Below are 6,000 nucleotides of genomic sequence, written 5' to 3'. Positions count from 1 at the left end.
TGCTGCTCCCCACTGTGAACTGAAAGGATGAGCTCCTTCCCTTTAGTAGCTGTATGCGTAGTTAAGGGAAAACTGCTCGCACCTGAGCCTGCATGGCTGGCTTCGCAGCTGGCGAGGGAGCAGCAAAGCAGCCCACCTTCCTCAGCCCTCCCCGTCAAGGGAGGCTCCTTCCCCCGTGGAGAGCGGCCGCTGCGCCCTGTGGGTGCTGCAGGTGCATGGTCACCGCTGGGGACCCGCTCAAAACACGTGGGCCCCGCTCACCCCTCAAAACCTCCCCGCTGCTCTCTATCCCCTGGGAGCAGTGGGATTGTCCCTGGAGCAACCAGCGTGCACAGCTGTGCTGTGTCGCCGCTCAGGGCACGGGGAGGCAAGGACATGGTCCGTGTTTCAGCAGTGGATGAGGGACAGGGAAGGTGGGGAGCTGCCATATTTCCCCTTCCCCTTCTCCCAGCAGCTCTGCCAGCCGTTGGCAGGGCCATGCACAAGCATTTGCTGCTGGCAGGAGGGGTCAGTGCCCACCGCAGCTGCCGTGCCATGGTTGCATCCTGAACCAGGCATCAGCCTCGGTTCCTGGCTGGCACAAGCACAGGGAGAAGACCTGAGCAGAAGCCCTGCGGCAGCGCCTGGGTCAGCACGCGCCCCTCGGGGGCTGGCTTCGAGCGAGGTCCTTTCCACGCTGCTGCAGAGACCTTCCAGCGCTGGCAGAGACCTTCCAGCGCTGGCAGGTCCCTTTACACGGCTGCACACCCGCAAGGCGTGAGATGGCTCTGCAGGAAGAAATCAATTCATTTCACCTCTTTTGGGCTCCTGGCTTAAGACGATCTGAATGTTCCTCTTTCCCTCCCTTGGCTATCTGTTGCTGGACTTGAAGATGCCTCAAATCAGAGGAGAGGAATCCCACCTGTACCGTCTGCTTTCCCACAGACTCTCTGGCACAGAGAAGCGGAGCAATGAACTTGTCTGCAAATCTGACCCGAACGCAGATTTTTAACTCCCTTACCCAGATTAGACCCAACCAACAAACCAAACATGGTGGCAACTCTCCTGCTGATATTAATGGGACTGGGATCAAGCCTGGAAATTTGGCAGCATTTCTTGCTTCATTAAATAAACCCTCTTGGTTGAGGATTTGTTGCAAACACAGTCAAGATTCGTTATATTAAAGAGAACTTTTGAGCTGACAGCTCCGGGAAGCCGTTCAGGCAGAATTAACAGGCACGTGTACAGACACACAGATGTACAACTACCTTCTTTCCCTAAAATGCAAAACTGTTTTTCTTGGCATGCAAAACACTCTACAAGAAGAAAACATCGCTATCAGCAGCAGCTAAATGCATAGGACTCAACTCTGTTTAGTTCTTTATTTCACTTTGCACAGATCTCCAACAAGCGACTAAACACGTCATGGTCCAGAGGCACCCAGCAAAGCGAGGGGCGAGAGGCTCCCGCATGCAAGTGGTGGGCAGCGGCAGCGAGCGGTGAGTGCCGCAGCAGCCACGGAGACTCCCCGAGTTCAGCAAAACGATTGCCAGGCCTTGTTTAGCAGCTGCTGGCTGCAGCGGTACAAGGCGTTTGCCCACAGCGGTGAATACAGAGGTCACGGTGTGCGCTACATGGCCTCCGGCTGAAATGTGGCTCTGAGCGAGCTGCCCACCTCACCTCGGGGGGGTTGGTATGGCCAGTGAAGCCCTGGCTGCTGAATAAACGTGGGCTGGCTGCCCTGTGCTGAAAACACGGCTTATGCTTTTGTGTCAGAGATTTCCACAGCCCAGGGGAGCGGGAGCTGCTGCTCGGACAAGGGCTGGGGGTGCCGGGGACATCGCTGTGGGACTGAGATGGTGCACGGGGTCCCCGCCGTGCAAACAGGGCACCTCCATAACGCGAGAGCCCCAGGCCCAGGCAGAGGTGTGAAGACCACGTGCGAAGCCGGAGGAGAAGCAGCACGAGCAGGAGGCTCCCGCGGGTCTGGGCTCCCCGTGACGCCGGGCACCAGGCAGCGGGACGCTGTGGTGCGCCTTGTACGGCGCGGTGGGAGGCTGCAGTGCCCGCACAAAGAGGGATGAGTCACTCGGGTCACTAATGAAAGGTCACAGCATCCTCAGATTCAGCGGGAGGCATTTATTTCTTCAGCAAAACAATTTCATTGCTAAAGTACCTTTAGCTACAGGGACAACAGACCTGACAGGTTATCTTATTTACCAAGGACATCGATCAGACTGGGGAAGGAATAGTAGATGCAATTACTCTAGGTGACCTGGGAAAAAAATTGGTAAATATACCTGGGACTGGGTGCCATTGGTGAAGATTTTAATAAAAGAAAAAAAATCTGAATCTTTGTCTACGCTATGCAGCGTGTTCAGGCATCTGGGAGACCAACAGCTTGTGAAGAAGAGCAAATCACATAAATAGAATAACATTTAGCGTGACTGTGTGAGGCCATCAGTCTAATATTATTCCTGCAGTGCATGCAGTTATAAATAGGTGATGCCGGGTAGCGTGGGACCTGGGGAGAGCGAAAGCTAAGGAACGCGCTGGCAGCTCGGCGGCAGCGGCACTGCGCAGCTTGCAGCCGTAACGCATTTGTATGTGCGCTACAGAGCGACTGCGGCTGCACCCTGCAGGCAGGGATTTGTCCTGGAGGACTTGCTGAGCCCAGGCTTCATAGACATGTGCCATTTTTCTGACCATCCCTCTAGATATCCCCCAGCAAATATCTAAATATCCCTCCGCGCCCCTTGCCCGCAGTGCTACTCCTTGCTCGAGGCAGGGATCAGCACAGAGAGCTGCTCTGTGCACCACGACCTGCGCTGCCTTCCCAGCAACCTGGGAGGAGATTATAGCTTAAATTTCACCCGACACTTCTGCTCTGCCTCAACCAGGAGATGCTCAGGTCGGATCCAGCTCCCTGAAGAGCCCTTTGAGCCAGGGCACAGCCCAGCCAGCATGAAATTCTGCTTTTTTCTGCTCATGGGCAAGAAGTTTACCCTAAGGAGCATCAGAAAGCTCCCAGACTTCTCAGTAGCACCACAGCTCCTCCTCGGAGAGGCTGCTTCCATGCTGTGCAAAGGACGATCTCCAAGGACAGCAGACAGATTCACTCCGTCCTGGCTGCCTTTGCTCTGATGCGGAGGTGCCGCTCAGCAGAGGCAATGGAGAACCGCACACCACAGCTCCCAGTCAGGTCTTACAAGCCCAGATCACCCTGCAGCACCGCCGTGCCTCCGGGCCAGGCCGTTTCGGGTGAGAAGGTCCCATGGCAATGGGAAGCTGCTGGCACAGAGGAAAGCTCAGGGGCGGGTTTGTTGGTTGTGATGCCAAGAGCCAGGCAATCTCACTGAATGAAGCGTTATTTGCTTGTGGAGGCAAAAATCCCCCTACAAAAGAGTGTGCAATGCTGGGATGGCAGCACAGTGCCGTGCTGAGAGCCCAGAGGAGCCGGGAACGCCAAGAGCCCTCGGGATGCAGCTCATCCGGGTGCCTGGGGCTGTCCGAGACCCCGGCGGGTCTACAATACCCAGCAGGAGATGCTGCACCCTCCCCAGGGCTGCTGGGGGAAAGCATCTTTCTGTGTGCAAAGCAGAAACAACAGGCCCATCGCCACGGCCGCTGTCCCACCGCACTGAGCTGGGAGGTGGGGAAGAGCCCTGGCAGGTTTGCCCCCGGGCCAGCTGCAGAGCCGAGACACCGACGGCACAAGGAGAGGGGCCCCGTCAGCTGAAATGGAGGGAGAAGTCTGTGGTTTAACCCACCGGTCCATGGGGATGAGCGTGAGCCACCTCTCCGTGGCTGGATTTTGTAGCCACAGCTGATAGTGGAGGAACCAGTCTCTGGGCGGGTCAGTGCCTCTTCCCCCTCCTTTGCCAGGCCTCCATTTCATCACTCCTCAGCCCCAGTTTTACTACCAGTAGCCCCGGTTAGCCCCAGTGGGAGCAAACCCAGCAGCACGGAAGGCAAGAGGAGGGTTTATTTTCCTTTCCAGTGCCGCATGGGTGAGGAGCAGAGGGTGGCTCGTGGCTGAACCCGAGTAGCAGACAGCCTGGAGCACGGGGCAGCATCCCTTCCCGAAGGCACAGCACAGGGACGAGCGCTGGCCCTGCAGTTGTATCAGCATCTGCAAATCCCAGGCTGGGGGCCAGCTCGCAGCTCTCAGTCTTCCTACGTAAAGGGGACCGCTCACATGCGAAACCCAAAAATGGCCATGCCCTGAGTCTGCCGCTTGGCCCTGTGTGGGGCTGCCCTGGGGGGACACCCAGGTGAGCATCATCTCCTGGCACTGCTCAGCGCCTCAGCTCCCACCCAGGAGACATTCAAACAGGGGCCCTAAAAGTTAGCTAAAGATTTCTGAACCCAGAGCAGCCTCCAGTTTATTTTCCCATTTAGCTCAGGTGGTTTGCCTGCCTCCAGAAAAGCCTGGTGTTAATTCGATTCCCTCTGTACTGATTCATGGCAGATCTGGCATCCCGATGCCCGGAACAGCTGTGATTCCTGTGCCGCCGTTCGCTCTGCCCCGGGGACCCGCACAGCCCCGGCGCGTGGCTGGAAAGGACGGAGCAGGGCACGAGCAGCTGGGCCAGGCACACGCAGGAACAGCTTTGCATTTGCAATTCAGAGAGGATGCATCTCATCTCCCCAATTAATCCTTCCAGTCTGGAGCAAAGCAGCGGGAAAATCTCTGCATGCAAACAAGACAGTAAAATCTGCAATTTTGAGGTAGAGGAAGAAATGTGGCCCCAACATGGTGCTTTCACCGCAAGAGAAAACAAATATTTTCATTGTGTTGTATTCATTCCCCACTTGGAACCTGCTGCGCTCTCCGGCACGGCGCAGCTGGGAGCATTTTCACTGGGCGACTCACAGCTCCCTTGGCTGGGAAATCGCTTGTGGCCTCAACGCCGGAGCCGCTGCTGGCGGCTGGGACCAGCCTGGGGAGCATCGCTAGCAGGGAGAGGAAAATGCATCTTGGTGCAATCAAACACTGCATCGAAAGAAGGTGGTGCCTGGCTGGGAAGCTCAGTCAGCATCTCAGCACCGGTTCCCTGAGCTTCAGCGGCAGAACAGGGAAGGATGTCTTGACTTTTACTAATAAATGCACTTTTCCCTAGTTGAAGTGCTGGGGCCAATTTGTTTCCTATATCAGGTTATTTTTAGCATCGAAACAAGCCATTTGCTGTAAACTGTCTGCCTGGGAAGCAAAGCCCTGGGGTGGCAGACAGGGCTGCCGCAGCTCCCGCACCACGAGGTCACCGCCCCGGCTGCCGGCACGGCCAAATCTCACCCGGAGCATGGCTCGGCTCGCTGGTGGGACGGGAGCCACCGCCGTTCCTCCCTCAAGCACAGCCGGGCAGGCACGGACGTGCGCTGCCGGAGCCGGGAGCCGGGAGCGGGCAGCAGCTGCCTCCTGCCCTGGCCAGCCTGCGGTGCCCTGCACAGGACCCGCCGCCCTGCGGCTTCCCCGGAGGAAGGAGGGTGCCGTGGGACCCAGGGACCCGGCTAATGAACTGGCCACGCGGGCAGTCACCTTTGGCGCTGAAGCCACCCGCAGGGCTCCCAGCAGGGGCCGTGGGACTCACCGGGTGCCACGTGGGTTACGACGTGCCACACAGCATGCCAGAGCCCATCGCTCACCCGGGGGTGGCCCACAGGAACCCTACAGCGGTTCGGGACCTTTCCCATCCCCACGGTGCCGTGCCACCCTGGCAGGGGCCGCCTTGCAGGACAGGGGCGAAGCTGTCACTGGGGCACCCTCTGAAAGAGCCTCGCATACTTGCAATTCATTCCCAGACCCTTTGCCCCCCCCAGCCTTGACCTTGGCGGGTTGTGATGCAGGCTGTGATGCAGGAAAGTAATTTATAGCACCGTGACGCTGCCGTGGTGGGAGCAGAGGCACGCTCCGGATCAGGCCCTGCTCTCCGTCTGGCCAAGGGCGTGACGTGGCCGTGTTTCCAGGGTGAGTCTGCGGTCGTGGCCGTGGCAGCTCATCTCCAGATGAACCTTCCTGGG

This window comes from Nipponia nippon, unplaced genomic scaffold, assembly GCF_047370975.1.
Source record: "Nipponia nippon isolate SJK-2023a ecotype South Korea unplaced genomic scaffold, ASM4737097v1 scaffold_13, whole genome shotgun sequence".
In the NCBI taxonomy this organism is placed as follows: Eukaryota; Metazoa; Chordata; class Aves; order Pelecaniformes; family Threskiornithidae; genus Nipponia; species Nipponia nippon.
The sequence above is the reverse complement of the archived record's forward strand: the minus strand, read 5'-3'. Positions refer to the sequence as shown.